Source organism: Pleurodeles waltl, chromosome 12 (genome assembly GCF_031143425.1).
Source record: "Pleurodeles waltl isolate 20211129_DDA chromosome 12, aPleWal1.hap1.20221129, whole genome shotgun sequence".
In the NCBI taxonomy this organism is placed as follows: Eukaryota; Metazoa; Chordata; class Amphibia; order Caudata; family Salamandridae; genus Pleurodeles; species Pleurodeles waltl.
In genome coordinates, this window is record NC_090451.1 from 216,690,174 (window position 1) to 216,710,205 (window position 20,032).

The 20,032-nt window shown below is 47.3% G+C and overlaps 1 long non-coding RNA gene across 1 annotated transcript in view; it reads right to left on the reverse strand.

Annotated features, from left to right (window-relative positions):
- The window catches only part of LOC138268595 (uncharacterized), a 227,632-nt gene that overhangs the window by 29,915 nt on the left and 177,685 nt on the right, over positions 1 to 20,032 (reverse strand). The window contains exon 4 of the long non-coding RNA XR_011200031.1: positions 19,160 to 19,369. This is a non-coding gene — a long non-coding RNA (uncharacterized lncRNA). The remainder of the gene's footprint in view (positions 1 to 19,159; positions 19,370 to 20,032) is intronic.

A 20,032-nucleotide genomic window follows, 5' to 3' on the forward strand; every position in this document is an offset into this window, starting at 1 on the left:
AGACATACAGAACAAAAACATGAGCAAAAAGCACATTGTATAACGTGGGCATGGAAAAATACTCGCAACTTTTAACGTAGCGGTGGCTAATGCTAAAATAAAGTCAATAGGCAAAAGGAAACTGGTGGTCACTAATGTGACGGTGTGCTGCTAGGCTAAGTGCAACGTAGAGTCAGTAGTCAAAACACAAATATCATTACACTAGGTTAATTAGGTAATACTAAATAATGTTCAATTTATGAATTATTGAATTGATTATTAATCATGTACATTGTGTAATAACCATATACTGCACTTAAATTTTAAGTGCGGCTTGCTGGGTTTGTAGGGGTATAGAGTGGGAAGAAAGAGATGAGGGTGGCCCTCGTGCAGCCTTAATTTCCAGCGAGGATCAGCACTCAGTCACAGCGGTCACACAGAGAACGCTGTGCTCAACCTTTCTGTGATGGTAGGTCCAGATGGTCTTTCTACTTGGCGACAGGGTCTTTGATATCCAAGAGACACTTAATCCGGAGGCAAGTCAGCCACCCCTTGGAGGCACTCTGGAACTGGTTATTAGTTCTTGGGGTGCAGGGCATAGGTCAGCAGGCAGCACAACAGGGCAGGGCAAGAGTTCCTGGGAACAGTCAGGTCTGTCAGAGTGGCGATCCTGGCACACAGCAGTCTTTACTCCAGCAGAATTTCCTTGAGTCCAGAACTGTACTGTCTTGAGTGGGTCGGAGACACAGTACTTATACTAGAAAGTGCCTTTGGTGTGGGAGATGACTACAAAGGATTTCTGTGAAGTGCACAGGTCTTCCTTTCAGCTCAGCCTCTGGTCCAGACTATCGGTAGGGGGTTATCAGCACCTTTGTGTGGTCTCTGGTCACTACCCTTCGAGCTGTAAAGCCCTTCTCAATCTCCTCCCTGGGAAGACCTATCAGTATGGAGATGCATTTTGATGCAGTTGAGTATCCGGTGTTGTGGGTGGCTGGAGCGAATGTACAAGTGTAGTTGCCACCTAGCCCAAGACAGACATGTACTGGAGGCAGGCTGTAGACACACAAGGCAGTTAGGCCAGAGAAATACCCACTTTCTAAAAGTGGCATTTCTAAAATAGTAATAATAAGTCTAATAATAAATCTGACTTTACCAGTGAAGAGGATTTATCATGATCATTTCATTGATACTAAACGTGATGTAGCTACTCCTCTCAGATCAGGAATTATAGCTTAAAAGTATTTTAAGGAATTCCCAATGCTGGCCTATGAAAGGGGCAGCCTCACAGTAATGAAAAATGGCTTTGGGAATTTTTCATTACCAGGACATGAAAAACTTAAAAGTACATGTCCTGCCTTTTGCTTACCTGGCACCCTGCACTATGGGCTACCTAGAGCCAACCTTAGGGGTGACTTATGTGTAAGAAAAGGTAGGTATAGGGCTTGTCAATATGTTCTAGATGGCAAGTCGGGGTGGCAGTGAGATTGCACACACAGGCTCTGCAGTGGCAGGCCTGAGACATGTTTACAGAGCTACTTAAGTGGGTGGCACAATCAGTGCTGCAGGCCTACTGGCGGCATTTCATTCACAGGCCCTGGGTATATTGTAACTGTAATTGTATTTATATAGCGCTTACTACCCCTGATGAGGCATCAAACAGCTTTTCGGTGAGTAGCACGCTACTCTAGAACCCAAGAGGAATTAGTATAGGGAAATATGAATACAGTATTAGTATTATTATGAGTTAAGTTGAGCAGAGGATATGTGGATATGTGTGTTTGTTAGTTGGATTGACTAGAGTAATGGAAGGATAGAAGAGGGAAGAATCCAGAAGGGTTAATTGGGACTTTATAGTAATAGGACAAGGCTTGCGATGAGTAAAGGAGAGATGGAGGAGGGAAGAGTCTGTGGAAAGGGTTAGGGAGATCATAGTAGGAGGAGAGGTTATGGATGAGTCAAAGGTGAGATAAATGAGGGAGAATTTAGTAGGGTTGTTTGGGAGATCATGGTAGTAAACAGAGGTTTAGGGTGAGCTAGGAGCAGTAGAGGGGGGGGAAGAGCTTAGGCAGGGTTATTTTGGAGAGGAAAGTAGTAGAATGGGTTATGGATGAGTTAGAGTGGGGATAGAGGATAGATTGACAGAGACATAGGGTAATGGGGAGACAGAGTAAAGCTTACAAGAGAGTAAATGTATATTATTTTTTATTTATTATATATATATATACATAAAATGTGTTTAATTATTTATTTAATTAATTTTTTATTTAATTTAATTATTTATCATTTAAATTTTATTAATAGACTTTATTGTATTCATTTTTATTTATTTTTCTTAAGGTGATGTCGCTCAGGAGTTGAAAAAGCGGATCTCTCTTTGGTCCCCTCAGTCAAGGCGATCTGCCAGTACCCTGATGTCAAATCAAAAGTACTTAGGAATTTGGCAGCACCTAGCCTGTCCACGATCTCATCAGCTCGGGAGATGGGGTGAGCGCCAGTTTTAGTGACATAATTGAGACTCTATTAGTCCATGCATTAGCCTAAGTTCTGGCTTGGCACCGGGTGTGGCAGCCTTGGGTACCAGTACCACAGGGCTAGACCAGGGACTGCTAGATTTCTCAATTACCCACAGACATCTTGACAACTTCATCTTTGATGCTGGCCTTCACCCTGTCTGACAAACTGTAAATTTTATTCTTTACAAATGGACTGTCCCCCAGGCCAATGTCATGAACACACAAGTGTGTGACTCCAGGGGTGAGTTAAAACAGTGAGGAGTACTGCTCCAGTAGCTGGTAGCATTCCCCTCTCTGGTCCAGGGTCAGGGAATCAGAAGAACTAACACCCACCACTGACCCATCACCTTCTTTTGCAAAGGGGAGTTCGGGGAGAGGTTCACTCTCCTCCTCCACACCCTCATCTGTCACCAGAAGCATGTTGACCTCAGTCCTCTCAAAATGAGGCTTCAGTCTATTCACATGGAGCACCCTTAGGGTATTCCTAGGGGACTGGAGGTCCACTAGGTAAGTTGCCTCCCCTTTACACTCCTCAATCTCAAATGGGCCAGTCCAGCGGTCCTGGAGAGCTCTAGGCTCTACTGGCTCCATTATCCAAACATTGTCTCCAGGCTGAAACTCCACCAGGGTGGTCTTCTGGTCATACCAGCGTTTCATAACCTATTGACTGGCCTCGAGGTTGCTCTTGGCCCTCTTCCAAAAGCGGTGCATCTGGTTGTGGATGGCCAACATGTAGCTGACCACATCCTGTGGGAGTTTCTTGGGAGCTTTCTCATACCCCTGCTTTACAATGCTTAGGGGTCTCCTGACAGGGTACCCTCATAGAAGGTCAAAGGGACTGAACCCTACCCCTTTCTGGGGTACCTCTCTATAAGCAAGAGAAGGCATGACAAGAGGACATCCCACTTGGGGGGCGTGGCTTGAGGCCAATGGAGCAGTACGCGTAACACGGAGCTCCTGGCACCCTCCGATCATCCGGCACATATCCTGTCCCCCCGGGCCGACAGAATTGACCCAGTCTGGGGGGAAAACATGTTGGAACTGTAGGCAATCCAAATGCAAAAGCCTTAAAAGATCCTGTGAGGAGTCGAGACACACGGCGGCCCCACACGAAAAGGCCGAACAGAAACAAGATGGCGGCGCCGCAGGGACAAAAGGTGCGAACATGGAGGAAGACGCCGGGCCCCGGAGTGGAGAGAGAGCCGACCAGTGAGTGGCGCGAGGAGGCCGAAGACTGCAACTGCCTAGCGGGGCCCGCGGGAAGGTTGATGCGGCTCAGAAGGGAGCGGCGCGGCGAGGCCCTGGAGTGGAAGAGCCGGCTGGTATTTCTGCTGTAACGTCCTGGATCGGAGGCGCGGAGGGAGAGGCCCGGAGTCCCCTGAGGAGCTGCACGAGGGGCGCAGATGTGGATCTAACGGAAGGGGCCTGCGGCGCAAGATAGCAAGAGACCCCTGACTCTCACCAGTACACGGCAAGATAGGGACAGCGGGGTCCCCACCCCTGAAGAGATGAAAGGGAGCTCGGCATGAAGAGCAGTCATACGGAGAAAGGGCGAAGGAAGGGCCTAGACAATGCCCGGGCGCCTTGAGCATTGGGCGCAGATGTCAGGCTAGGGAAAAAGAGACAGCGGCAGGCCAAGAATTTGGATCCTGGGGCGGGGGAGCAGGAGCGACCTTTGCAAGCAGGACAGATCCTGGGTGCCCCCCCAAAGAAATCAGTGGTAACAATATCCTACCCGGCAATATAAGCAACAGGGGATGCCCTGCTGATTGTGTCCGATGCAAAGAAGACAGAAGATTCCGGCAGCAATAGACCCTGCGACCTGGGGTGGCGGAGAGGGGAGGCGTAAGGGGTGTCCGAGCCACCGCCACATGCAACATAAATCCTACGCAGGTACAAGGCCAGTTGAATACATGGGCAAACCAAGAAAATGGGACGGCCCTGGTGAAGAGGTGGCAAGAGGCCCCCAGAGGGACGAAGACATGGACGAACCTGACAGGACCTCACAGCAAGAGACCACCCTGGACACTATATTACAGGACATACAGGCCTCTCGGGATGCACTAGAACTAAAGATTGACACACTATCGGTGGATCTAACACTTCTCAGGGATGACCATAGGCGACTGACCGACAGAGTAATCACTAATGAAAAATCCCTGGAACAACTTGCCCGGGAATGCCAGACACTAACCAAAACGGTGGCTGCACTGTCATCGCGGGTTAAAGTACTCGAAACCTGAGCAGAGGATGCTGAGAACAGAGCGCAGAGAAGCAACCTACGCCTGTTTGGCTTCCCTGAAAAAGCAGAGTACGGCGCACCTAATATAGAATCCTACCTGGAGCAATGGATACGTGAAGAAGTGGCCCCTGAGGGCCTGTCGCAATATTTTGCAATAGAGCGAGCTCACAGGATTCCGGCAAAGCCCCCTCCACCGGGTGCCATACCACGCCTGATCATAGCCAAACTGTTGCACTTTAAAGATAGAGACTTTATCCTGACTCAGGCGCGAACAAAAGGGGACATTACACTTGGAGACCACTGTATAATGATATTTCCGGATTTCACATGAGACACTCAGAAGCAGAGGGCCACCTTTGTTGAGATCAAACAACGACTAAGAGAAAGAGGCATACAATACGCCATGTTATTTCCGGCCAGACTGAAATTCATCACAAACAATGATATGCTCTTCTTTACCACACCACAGCAAGGACAGGAATGGCTGAACACGCCTGGAACGAAAGAGACTAGTGGACCGAAGGGGACAACGCAGGCCCAAGCAGGAACTTGCATGAGAATGGGGAAACGACGGCCGAATACGGCACGGCCGCACAGCCAGGCATTGCAAGAAATGCGAGAGGCAGTACATGCAGCTGCATCCCTAAGAGGAGGGGGATCGGGATCGCCACACCACTCTGAGACTTACTCAGACCAGGAATCCATGTCGGGCAGCGCCTACTGCTCGTCCCATGACGCCACTGAATCTCTGCCGAAGATCACCACGGGGACATTGGATGAAATTCTTTGAGGGGCCCTGACCCCTGCCCAAAAGATGAGTCCTCCTTGGAAGGTGGGCTGTGCCGGACAGCTGACTGGCACCCACTAGCACTGTTGACTCACTGAGAAAACCGGCGTGTAAGACGGGAGCATTGAGGCTCCACGACTCAGTTAGCTGAAACGTATAAGCGCGTAACACCAGCAGAACAAACGAGCTTACCTCACCAAGGCCGGGAAGAACTTTCCAAAGATGAAGAACCGAACGATGGGAGGAGTGCTGCTGGTGCTGCCCTTGGTCCTCGCTCCCGCCTCCACATATAATGTTTAAGCAGTTCGTAAATGTTTGGACGGGGATAGTTTTGTTACCGGTCCCGGGGAGAGGGAGTTGTGAGTTTAAGGAAATTGTTTTATTTAATGTTATTAGGTTTCTAATGGGGAAGTCAACTCTGTCCCACCTTCTGACACTGCTAGGGCTAATGCTATTGCCATACAAGATGGAGACACTCAGGGTTGACAGAACAATTCAATTACTTAGATTTACGGACTATGGATAGATCTTCAGCTTATAAATTCCTCACCTGGAATGTTAGGGGACTAAACAGCATGAGTAAACTATATAAAGTGTAAAGTCAGCTTAAATGAAGAGGAGTGCATATAGCAACCATCCAAGAAACACGCCCCACAGACTTGGAGGTTAAGGCTATAACTAAGCGTTGGAGGGGCCAGATCTACGCCACGACACACTCAGCATACACATGAGGGGTCCTGATATGGATACAACCAGGGGTACCGTTCCAAAAAACAGTGGTACGCATGGATAAGGAAGGACTATGGGGGTCATTCTGACCCTGGTGGTCATTGACCGCCAGGGTCAACGACCGCGGGAGCACCGCCAACAGGCTGGCGGTGCTCCCAAGGGCATTCTGACCGCGGCGGTATGGCCGCGGTCAGAAACGGAAAACCGGCGGTCTCCCGCCGGTTTTCCGCTGCCCTGAGGAATCCTCCATGGCGGCGCAACTTGCTGCGCCGCCATGGGGATTCCGACCCCCTCACCGCCATCCTGTTCCTGGCGGTTTTGACTGCCAGGAACAGGATGGCGGTGAGGGGTATCGTGGGGCCCCTGGGGGCCCCTGCAGTGCCCATGCCAATGGCATGGGCACTGCAGGGGCCCCCGTAAGAGGGCCCCTAAAAGATTTTCAGTGTCTGCCATGCAGACACTGAAAATCGCGACGGGTGCTACTGCACCCGTCGCACCCTTCCCACTCCGCCGGCTCCATTCGGAGCCGGCTTCCTCGTGGGAAGGGGATTCCCTCTGGGCTGGCGGGCGGCCTTCTGGCGGTCGCCCGCCAGCCCAGCTGGAAACACAGAATAACCGCGGCGGTCTTCTGACCGTGTAGCGGTATTCTGTTGGGGGAACTTTGGCGGGCGAAAGTTAGAATCACCCACTATATGTCCTGGTGGCTGGTCGACTAGAAGGTAGGGACATTACATTGAGAGGGCTATACGCCCCTAACCAAGACCAAGTCACCTTTCTAAACTCGATATCACATACGCTAGGGCCACATCTCACCCAGACAACAATCATGGGGGGTGACTTTAACTGTATTGCAGAGACAGAAATGGACAGATCCCACCCCAGTGAGACATTCCACTACACATAAGTTGGCCAGAGGGTTTGCAGATTGGAAGCGACACTGGGGTCTCATAGACACCTAGAGACATCTTCACCCACAAGAGTGCGATTACTCCTTCTACTCGCCGCTATATGACTTACATGTACGATTGGACGTCGTCCTGATATTCCCTGACATAAACAGCATAGTAACTACCGCCGAATATCTCTGCCGAACAGTATCTGATCACAATCCTTTGTTGGTCACTCTGGACTGGAAAAGGGACTGCCCCCGCATACCAGACTGGCGACTCAGAGTGGAAGCACTTAGGGGGTTATTCTAACTTTGGAGGAGTGTTAATCCGTCCCAAAAGTGATGGTAAAGTGACGGATATACCACCAGCCGTATTACGAGTTCCATAGGATATAATGGACTCTTAATACGGCTGGTGGTAAATCCGTCACTTTTGGGACAGATTAACACCTCCTCCAAAGTTAGAATAACTCCCTTAGTGTCGCGATTAATGACTACTTCACACACAACCTGGGCACTGCCACATCCCGGGCACACGAATGGGAGGCTTCCAAAGTAACCATCAGGGGTCGTTGCAAGGCCGGGGTGGTGGGGGTAAGGAAGTCCCTGGAAGGGGAGATAGACAGATACGAGGAAGACCTAAGGGGGCTAGAATGCAGGAGACCCGAAGACCCGGAACTAGCATCTGTTATCTCTGAAACAAGGGGCAAAATAGCACAGACTACTGAAAAACTGAGATGCTTTGATTACAAAAAAATATATCGCTAGACAGCACGCGGAGGGAGATAAAGCGGGAGCGCTGCTGGCTTGGCTCTCTGCCCCGCAGAGACAACACTCCATGGTGTTGGAGATTGCGGACTCGGAAGGGAAGAGACTGTATGGACAGGGCAAAATTAATGACACCTTCACCGATTACTACTCCCTATTGTACGCCCCCCGTGAGAACCCTGGACTCAGTCCAATTGCAAAGCCTGGAAGATCTAGGGTTTCCTATGTTAGAAGAGGAAGACCATCAGGTATTAGGAGAGATGATCACCCCATCAGAAGTAACCATAGCAGTGGGAGTGATGGCTACAGGAAAGGTGCCGGGGGAAGATGGTTTACCAGCAGAGTTTTATACTGCCTATATAGACCTGATGGCCCCACAATTGAGTGACCTCTACTCAGAGGTGCTGCAGACTGGAGCGCTTCCTCCATCTACAAATGAAGCAATAGTGATACCACTGCCAAAACAAGGTCGACCGGCCAACGATGTGCGTTCATACCGCCCTCTATCCATGCTTAACATGGACTATAAAATACTTAGTCGAATCCTGGCCACGAGATTACTGATCCATATGCAAAAATTAATACATTCAAACCAGGCGGGATCGATCCCACACCGTAGTACGGCCCTTAATATATGGAGGCTAACCAATATAATGCAATCTCAGTCTCCAAACCTGCGCACCGCTCCAATTATAGCAGTGGACATTGAAAAAGCGTTTGATAGTCTTAGATGGGACTACCTGGAGATCGTAATGCAACAGATGGGCCTGGGCCAGGAATACCTAAAGTGGATGAAGCTGTTATACGCAACCCCCACTGCCCATGTTTGCACAGGTCGCACAATCTCGAGATCGTACAATATTGGAAGGGGCACCAGACAAGGATGCTCGCTGTTGCTATTGCTGTTCGCCATTGCGATGGAACCCCTAGCACAGATGGCAAGAACGGGAAGATACTATAAGGGACTAACTATCGAGGACCAAACTCACCAAATAGCACTATATGCAGACAAAATGATAATGTTTCTTGAAGACCCAGACAGGGAGTTGTCGGGCGCCATGGCACTCTTAGAAAAATTTGGGGACGTGTTGGGTTTGCGTATAAACTGGCAGAAATCTCTTATCTTTCCATTACACAAGGGGGCACCCCCAGTGGTGGACTCTCGCGGTTTAGAATGGGCTCCCTCAACATTTCGTTATCTAGGTATGAACATCTACCACAAACCTGCAGATCTATTAGAGGGAAATGTGGATAGAGTGATAAAGAAGATGAGGGCAGATACCCAGTTCTGGGCGACATTACCCCTATTGGTGGTGGGACGCTTGGCGCTGATAAAAATGACAGCTTTGCCCAGGTTAATGTATTACTTTTCGATGCTGCCCCTACTAGTTCCCCGCTCAATATTCAGGGAGATAGACTCCATCCTGACTAGCTTTATCAGGGGACCGGGGCAACACAGACTGGCTCTACATAAACTCCAACGGCCAACTAATGAGGGGGGAATGGCAGCACCAGACGTTGAGATATACTATCTAGCATGCCAATTACAGTGGCTAGCAAAGGCAGTATATTTAGTGCCATTAGACATAACCAGGAGACAGCAAGCTGAACACACTGACAAGCCCCTACACGAGACACCAGACCTACAGCGCACTAGAACCACGTCACCCTACTTACCGGCTATGCCGCTGGCCTGCCTTCATGCGCTCCAAGGGGGAGAGGCACCAGTGGGCGCGACCAGATTCGCGACATACAGCATCAACACGATCGGGGACCTGTTTTGCAATGGGGAACTGCAGTCATTCGAAACACTGATGGAACAATTTGGAACCCCCCCGGGCCTATTCCTCTTACATAGATTTATCTCAGCCCTCATACAGAGACACTGGAAACAGGGTCTAAGTGAACCTCCCACTCACCCGGGATGCCATGCCCTCTACACAATAGGGGGGAGGGGAAGGTCGTGTCCACACTCTACAAAATATTACATAGGGACACTTTACCCCCTCTTGATAGGCTGCGGGCCCTTTGGCAGGAAGATGTTGAGAAACCCATCGATGACACACAGTGGGGGACAATCACAGCACATATCTACACGGTCTCTAGAAACGCCTGTTTTAAACTAATTAACCTGTATATCTTTCACAGGGCGTATCTAAGCCCTACCAAGATAGCATCAATGTACAATAAGGGCAACAGTACATGCCCCAGATGTTCAAAACCCAAAGCAGATCTGAAGCATATGCTGTCGAGCTGCGTGACACTGGAGCAATACTGGGCGAGAATAATACATAACCTAAACGCATTAACAGACAGGAGGCTTTGCTCCTCACCATTAGTGGCTCTATTGGGAGGCTTCCCGCGACGACACAAACAGAGAATCACAGCTAAATACATTGACCTAGCATTAATACTAGCCAAAAGGGAGATAACGATGCACTGGAAAGATCCTAGGGGCCCGCAGATAGCAAGATGGCGAGACACGCTAATTAAATGGGCTGAGGCAGAGGGGAGTGCTCTACACCGATAGGCAGCCAGGGGGGATGGGACCGCAGACATAGCGCAGCAATGGGACCATCTCCTAGACTGTCTCAAAAACCCACAAATGGGAACCCAGGACCAAAATACATCTTCGGAGGACTTGGGCACTGAGGCGGACCTCAGTCCTTTATACATAGTGATACACTGGCTTCACCTTCATCTGGTATTTAATGTCTTGGAGAAGCAATAGCCGAATACCAACTAAATACTGGAAACTGAGTTGACAGGGGGGAAGGGGTTTAGGGTGGGGTAGTTTAATGAGAAGTTGATTTATTGTATGCTTGTTGATCAAATACCAATAAATATATTTTTTTTAAAAATAGGATATCCCACTTACGCCTCATGGCCTCAGGGATACCTGTGATCATGCCTTTCAAGGTCTTGTTGAATCTCTCCACAAGACCATTGGATTGAGGATGATAGAGTGTGGTGAACTTGTATGTCACCTCACACACATCCCATATGGACTTCATGTATGCAGACATGAAGTTTGTGCCTCTGTCAGACATAATCTCCTTTGGGAATCCCACACAGCTAAAGATCCCCATCAAAGTTCTGGTCACCACCGGTCCAGTCACCTTCCTCAGAGGGATTGCCTCTGGGTTGCGGGTGGCATGGTCCCCCAAGTCAGGATAAACCTGTTGCCTAGTGCAGTTTTGGGGTCCAGTGGACCAATAACGTTGATGCCCACCCTTTCAAATGGGTGCCAATGATGGGGAGTGGGATCAGGGGGGCACAGAGCCTTTTCTCTATCTTCCCACTGGCCTATCAGGTAGGACAAGACCTACAGAATGTATCTGAAGTAGTCCTCATTCAGGGCCAATAAGAGTGGGTGACAAGCAAAGGTCTTGTCTTGCACTAAATGTCCTGACAGGGAAATGTCGTGAGCCAGGCCCAGTAGGAGGAACTGGTAACACAGTGGGACCACCAGCATATGTGCTGCCCCAGCCTCTGGTACCTTAGGCTCACTGTAAAGGAGATAATTCTCCCAATAGATAAGGTGATCACCATAGGCTTTACCTGCTGCTTGGGCTGAGGCCTGTTGCCTCAAGCCCTCAAGAGTGGGACACTCTTTCTGCACCTTGCAAAATTCTTCCCCGGCTGGCCCACCCTCAACTTGCCAGCCACCAAGCTCAGGTAGATCACCCAGGGCAGCAATGTCCTCCCCGGCTGGCTCAGTGGCCTCCCCCTCAGAGGCCCCGTCAACCACTGCGGGAACTACTGGGACCGGTTTCCTGCGCCCCTTGCACCTCTCCTTGAAAGCTGTCTGGGCCATACTTTTAGACTCCAGACGCCATTGACTCCCCTCCCGGGCAGCCATGGACCTTGTGGTCATGCAGACCCACTCAGACAATCCCAACATCTCCAAGTGATACCTTAGCTCTACCTCCCTCCAGGTAATGTGCTCAAGGTCCCTCCACTCAAAGGGAACCAGAGCTACCGGTTGGTGGCTCTCACAATTGTCAGTGACTATGACTTGGTGGAATGTGTTCAGTAGGACCTCCACTGCTGACACCAGCTGACCTCTAACAGTAGTCATGCTGGCTCTTGTGTCGCGCAGAGCCTCCGCCCATTGCCAATTAATGGTGACCCACTGCCTAAACTTGGAAGTATTAGCAGGCATGTGGGCTTTTGGCACCATTCCTGCATCACCCAGGGACACTAGGGTTACATCTGTCTGTTCCCCAAAACTAACTGGGACTACCTCCTCCCCAAGCGCTACACTAGCCAACCCAGGTGTCTGCCCTCCAGTGGGGGGCTGTGCCCTCTTTGGACATTTGGAGTCACCCTTAAAGTGACCATACTTAGTGCACTATATACATTGGGGTACAAACCTCCATGTCTTACTGTTAAAGAACCCTTTCCTTTTAGACTCAGACTGAGACTGGTTACCACTATTCCTTTGAGAATTATTTTGGGGGCCTTTTGAGGACTCATTTTTAAGTTTTTCTCCCCCTCTTTCTTCTTTTGAGGACCCTGATCACCTTTGTGGGTGCCCCCCAGATACCTTTTTGGACACTACTGTGCTAGCCCAAAGATCTGCGTCCTCAGCAAGCTTCCTGGGATTAGCCAGCTTACTTTCAATTAAGTGCTGGTGCAACTCTGTAAAGCAAATACTGAGCATATGCTCTCTTAGGATCATACTGTACAAACCCATGTAACCATTTACTTAACTGCCCCCACCCAACCATTCAGAGCCTTACTAGAGAAGTCAAAAAAATCTACCCAGGTTTGGTTGGGGATTTCGGTACTGTCCCTTAACCTTTGGCAATACTTTTCAGGGGGCAGTCCAAATTTGGCACTCAAAACGGCTTTCATAGGGGCATACTTGTGTGTCCCTCCCACGTATTGGCATGTGTTTCCACAAGCCCGCCCCCCTGTTGCTCCTCAGGAACCCCATGAGCCCTTAGTGCAACTTCATATGCAATAAACCATTTATCAATGTCATCTCCCACCACATAACTTGCTACCACATTCTTGGGTATACAAACCTTTTTGTCTCCAGCAGGTCTAGTATGTATGCTGCCACCATCACTGCTGGACTCAGACTGCCTAGACTTGAGCTCCAGCTCTTTCAGACTTAGTTTGTGAGCCAAGCTCAATTTCTTCTCTCCCAAGGCTCTCTCAGCCTCCGCTCTCCTCTCCTCTGCCTCTATTTTTAACCTTACCAATTGTAGTTGAAATTCGCTTTCCTCCCTCCTTTCCTCTGTGGTTGGGCCTTGATGGGAGACACTGCTTCCAGGTCTCACAGGAGGAACAAAATCAGGGGTGTCACTTCCCACTACGGCTGGTGAATCCTCTGAAGAGCCATCCTCTTGCTCTACCCACTCAACATGCTCTTGTGAGCGGGCTTCTGCCCAGGCCCTCAGCACCTTTTGGTACTATACTATATGGTATACCACTTTAAAAGGGACTTATGTATAAGATAAATATGCCAGTTGTGGATACACCAATGTTACCATGTTTAGGGGAGAAGCACATGCACTTTAGCACTGGTTAGCTGTGGTAAAGAGCTCAGGGTCCTAAGGCCAAAAAAAAAGATACAGCTAAAAAAACAGGTGGGAAAAGGCAGAATGTGGTAAGACAAGACCACCCTAAGGATGCCAGGTCTAACAGCCGAACTCCAGCATTTACGGTTTGGGCCTGTTTTTGGTGCTGGGGTCCATCTCGTCTATACAAAGCCAGTGGCATGGGTCAAAGTTAATGGTGTTATGTCCAGACAGTTCAGTCCAAGTAAAGGCATCCTACAAGGATGCGCATTATTGCACATGATTTTTGCTCTTGCACTTGAGCCATTAGCAGCTTGGGTATGGGTCGACTTGTTCATTCTGGGAATTGGAGGCTCAAGTGACTGGGAGGAAATTTCCTTCTATGCAGACAATGTTTTGCTCTACTCCAGTAATCCTACCTTGTCTACAGATAGAGTACTGCAAGTTTTCCACATATTCAGGTAACACTGTGGCAATCAGATTAATTGGGACAAATCATGCCTGTTCCCGCCGGTGGGAGATGTGCCACGTTTGCCACGTGGAGCGAGCCTGCCGGTAGAGTTGGAGGGGTTCCCCTATCTGGGCATATACATTACAACGGATGTGACAGGCTTCCTGAGGATTAACCTATATGGAATATTAGACAAACTTTGGCAAGATGTGGGGCACTGGCGAACATTGCCGCTTTCCCTGATGGGCAGGGTTGCTTTAATAAAATGATGGCTTCACCCCCCCTATTATACACCCTGCAAAATACACTATTCCCAATTCCAAGGTCCTTCTTTCGGAGAGTGGAACAGGAGGTCTGTCCCCTGCTTTGGGATGGAGGGCCAGCTAGAAGAGCATTTCAGAAGCTCCAGAGGGGGTGTATGATGGCGGCGTGTGATTCCAGACTGGACCTCCCAAGTAGTGGTTATTAATGACTGGGAGTATGCGGTCAGTCAAGAGCCGGTGCTCTGAGTAGATAGAGAGGTAATGGGGACCAGAGGTTACCCTTCAGTATTGTATAGAAGCCAATGTAAACAGACTTTGCCGACACACACTTGGACAGTAGTGGGGACATGGGGATCCGCCATGAGATTCTTGAGATGGGAGGGGATGGTAACATAATAAACTCCCCTATGGGACAGCGACCTCCAGTGAGAGGTGAGTGGTGTGAAGGGTCCATCCACATGGGTAGTCATTGGCATAGAGAGGCTGGGAGATATCTGGAAAGATGGGGGGCCCTGGACCGTTGAAGAATTACAGGAGGAGTTTCAATTGACTATCACTGAGCACTACCACTATCAACAAGTGACACATGTTCTCAAGTCACATGTCCCAGGGACTACAGATAGAAGAATCCTCCCAACTCGAAGACAGATTATTATTAGACCCAATGCAATAGAAAACCATCTTCCTAACATATAGGAAAATGATGAAGAATGTCCCAGATGCTTTAGGTCCCATGAGAAACAGGCGGGAGGTGGAGGTACAAAGCATGGACAAGTGGGGGCGAAACCTTACAAAGCAGAAAGTCATGGCAATACCAGCTGGGTCTTGCCTGGTCCAATTACGAATCTTACAAAGGTCGTACTGTGCAACAACACTACTATACAAGCTTGGGAGGGCACCAGCACAGGAGTGTAAACATGGTTGTGGACAGGAAGGTACGTTCATACACATATTGTGGACCTGTCCAATGATTCAGTGGTATTGGGAAAAAGATCACACACCTAATGGTGAGAGTCACTGCACTACAGATCCCAATGGACGCCAGGTGGCTTTTCTTGAATGTGAAGGATGAGAGGATGTGGCCGAAATATATTTAATTACGGTTGGGGGCCACTGTGGCAAGGAGTAATATTGCAAAAGTGCGGGGATGCCGAACCCCCTATGCTTCAGAATGGCAAGGTACTGTGACTACAGGGACACCAGGGGAGAACTTCTATACAAACCTCCCTATGTCTATCATAAGAATGATTACAATGTTACAGAACAACAGTATACTTTCCTTTTGTCATCCTAATATACTAATATTGCTTGTATAAATTCTGCCTGTACTGCTGCTATGAATTTTTTTTATAAAAAGTTGTTAAAAAGAAGTAGATATGGTGGTACTACTCCAATTCAAAACTCTTTAACACGAAGCAAGAAATTACTTTGGCTACTTCTGGCTGGGAGCTCGAGTGCAGATACGGTGCAATTGTTGCCATCTTAGCCATGCTGAAAGCATTTTCCCTATGCTGCTATCCTGCTTCATAAGTTTTTATATCCAGCTCTGATCCATAGGCAATGGAAAAGTCTTTATTACAAATACTGTACTTTGCCTTGTAAACGTCTTCTGAATACTTCATTGTGTTGATGTGTTTAGGCTCCCATTCCAGTCTGTAATTGATAAAATGCTTCTTCCTTTATTCTTTTTCCCCTCTGAAATGGAGTCTCCCTTCAAGGTAGAAATTACATCCAAGTCATTGACTGCCTCAAAATCCGTTGTGAATAAAGCTTTTACTGCACCTTCGCCTGACTCAAAATCAGACACTCTTTTTCTGTAAAATATTTGACATTTGTATTTATTCTCAAATAAGCTCTCTGACCCAAACTCTTGCCGAACACTTTCTGACCTGGAAGTGATTGTAGATTAACTTGAGCCAAGGGTCAGAGTAACTCCCCTTCCAGCAACGAAAGGGGAACAGATCATTCCCAGACGTGCAGCGGTCATAGGGAAGGAAAATAAGTCTCCAGGGGAAAAATGCACTTTTACACCAGTGGTTCCTTTTCCCCTGTGCAAGGTTATCCACTATGGAGATCTTTGCACAGTTGGAATAGGAGCTTTTAGAAAAAGTCACATCACATTCCCAAAGACATGTCTGGAAACCTGGCCCTTAAGCAGCCTACTAGGTGTACTTCTGGGAATATCTTTGAATCCAAAAAATAGTAAATCTGCAACCCTACCTAGGCGTATCAGTTTACTATTTTTTGGTGTATAGGGCCCAATGACATTTTGAAGTGCTTGGTTGCACACTCACATGACTCAGTGAAGCAATTCATTTCATCAGGCGTGTTCAGCTACATCTGGAAAGTTTCAGGGAGACCTGTTGTGCACTGTCAAATGTGTTAAATGACCTCATTTTATCAACTGGTCTATGTGTGGCTGTAATGATGATTCGAACATTGGAATGTTGGGGGATCCATGGAGTGCTCCGGGCTTTTACTCGCTTGTAAAAGCCCAGAGCGTCAACATTCCAAGTTCGTTGTTCACAGCAACAGCTGTGAACAAAGCCTCACGAGCCTGAGGAGATTCTAATCCCCTCAGGCGTTGTGAGGGAATTTGTTTTTATTTGGCAGAACATTCTGTCCTCTAGTGGCAGAATGTTTTATACCCCTAGAACCTAGAAAGGCCCTTTGTTAAAGCAGGAGCGGACCTTTAATGGCCAGTAGAGACTGCTACGGCGGGTTCTAAGGCCATATTAGAACATTGGAATGTTGGGAGCTCCATTGCAGACAATGGAGTGCTCTGGTCTTTTACTGGCTGGTAAAAGCCCGGATCGTCAACATTGCAATGTTCACAGCAACAGCTGTGAACAAAGGCCTCATGGAGCCCAAGGGGATTTTAATCGGGCTCCGTGAGGACCTTGTTTTATTTATTAGAACATTCTGCCCTCTAGTGGTAGAATGTTCTAGTAGCCTTAGAGCCTGCTAAAGAGGGCTCTAAGACTATATTAGAACATTGGAATGTTGGGCTCTCCATTGGAGACAATGGAGTGCACTGGGCTTTCACTGGCCGGTAAAAGCCAGGAGAGTCAACATTCCAAACTCCTTTGTTCGCAGCAACAGTAAATAGTGGAACAGGAATAGCTCTCTCCGGTGTGGAGGATTATGGACACCAAGGATGATGGGAGACATGAGCTAGGCATCACAGATAGAAATGAGTGTAAACAACACTTTTCAAACCTCTATAGATAAAGAAAAATGAGCAACTTACTCCAGATCAACACAGTCAAAATGCTAAATAAACTGGGAAACATATTAAATAGTTTTGAACACATTAACAGAGCTCCAGGTATTATGACCTGTCAGTAGACTAAGGGGCACTGGTCATGTAAATCCCACACTGCACATGCATCAGCACATGTATCTGGCACCCGGTTCTCTGTTCCTTTACACCTGTGCAATGTCATGTTGAGGCTAGTCCAGAAAGACTGCCAAACTCAGTATACCACTACCTGAATACTATGCATGCCAGCTTTTTTACTTTTCAATATGACTCTGAAGTGGAGAGTTTCCAGTAAGGTTTTTATGTCCATCCATGGTTTACCAAAAATTTCACTCAGATTTATTTTTGTATATTCCTGTACAAAATGAAACCACAACTGCCACCTCCACCTTTCGTGGCATGGAATGTCCCAACGCAATATAGTGTACTTCCCTTATATATCAATCTTAGCAGTAAAGGTATACATTGTTATGTGTGCCCTGTGACCCCCCAGATGCACAAATCCACCTTTTCAACTCTACAATGATGTTCGTTTGAAGGAAACTGAAGGGTGCTGTTTGCAAAGTTTTCCCTTTATCATGGGTACCTTTTGACTGGTTCTTTGGAAACGGCTTATATCTGCTTTTCTGACTAGTAGTTCAATTAAATGAATATATGTAAATATGATGAAATATGACACCCATTTGGGTGTGTGAGGGCCCTTACCCTTGACCAATCAGATCTTCTGATCCGGTGGCTCAGGTTATCTCTGACCTTCCTTTGCTTTTTCTTCTCTCTTAGGGACTGCATACCCTTTCTATTTACATAGTCTTATTGTGGGTGTGTATGCTGGACCTTAATCTGACCTCTGTCCCTAATGTTCACTTAGTAGTTAAATTACCAAGAACTTTGAAACTGAATGTATATGAAGACATTACAACTTTGGTTTGAGAATGGTAAAACCAATTATAAAGTTGTGTTAATCACAGTAAACTTTCTTGGATTACAATTAGTCCTGAACAGGCAGTGGGCTCTTCGTCGCAAAACGAGTGTTAGCTGTCCATTGACAGATTATATTTTGAAAATACTAATTTAGACAGAACTGGAAAAAAATGAAACATTTGTGATTTCATACAATGCCAAATGTTTGACAAAACTGTATGCAATACATATAAGATGAAAAATACAATTATTTTTACATTTGTCTGGAAAAATGTCAATAACTTTGTGATTGTACAATATATTCCCTTCACAAATTGCAGCATCCTTTTGATGCAACTTTGCATGCAAATTATACAGGGAAGTTTAAGGTCTAACTCACTACATTTAGAGGCCCTTGTTAAAAGTGATTTTAAACATGTAAGAAATGTTTTAAACATGACATTAGAAACGTAACTACACACCAACCATGATGACTATTCTATGTGTGAACTAATCAGTTCTTATGTGTACCTTAAATGTGGGCTAGACTCTTGTTGCAGAAGGAGCAACTTTATTTTCTGACCGAGGTATAGTGTGAAGGGCAGCATGAGGATGGGAGAGAGCCTCAGGGAGGCAGTAGAGCTAGCGTGATTGCGAGGGACAGAAATAGAGAGAATTAATAAGTGTACCAAGGAGAATAAAAGACTGTATGAGGTCAAAGAGGAAAGAAAAACAAACTTTTCCTGGACAACTAATTTTATATTTAGAAGTGCAAAAAGTGTAAACATCTGTCAGGGGTCAAAATGGTGGTCGGCCAGTAACTGCCCTGAGTGATTTTAACTTACTCTTTCAGACGTTTAGATTGTTGGGGTGTAGAAGAATCTGTTGAAAGCAGGAAAGGTCGGGTCATGTCTTGTCGCCGACTCAGTGATTTGATAGGGGTAGGTGCTGTGCAGTTCAGTTGGGGTCAGGTCCCAGAGTAGGTAGCCACAGTCCAGGATGGCCACTGGTGGATGAAATCCAGCCACACCATTGGCACAGTCATACAGCATCGCCTAAATTATGGACAAATGACATCTGTTACAGAAGACGTTAAAGAAAATGGATTGGCTGTGCAAGACAATAAATCTGCATCTAGCAAGGAGGAACACGAAGACTGTAGGATAGCAGGAAGTGATGTGGAGCAGGATTATAGCAAGTGCATTTAAGAAGAACGGGCCAAAGAGGTTAATGTGGAAAAATCTAGATAGGACCATACAATTTGCGGAGGTGAGTGGCCCAAAAATGTACCCAATAATCTACAATTTATTGTAAAGTTAAGGATGACCTTTCGATAGAGGGCAATTTGATGTGCAAAGGCTACAAGTAAGCTCCACCAGAAAACTTTAGACACAGGTTAATGAGCATGGCACACTCTGGACACTGCGGTCACACAATGACTAAGTGAACAAATCGTCTGGTGGCCAAGATTAAACAAGCAGTGGACGTTTTGATTAAAGGGTGTATGCATGTAATGTAACCGATAAGCCAATGCAGGCACATGAGTCTCATCTAGAACCAATATCTTTTCCAACACAGCCATGACAGATGTTTGCACGGACTTTATGGGATGATTCATTAGATTACTGTCTATAAGAAATTGGATAATTATTTGGGGTTCGGGGTTTACCTACCTCAAGGAACAATAACTGCCTTTGTCAGGGTGAACCCTTAACCCC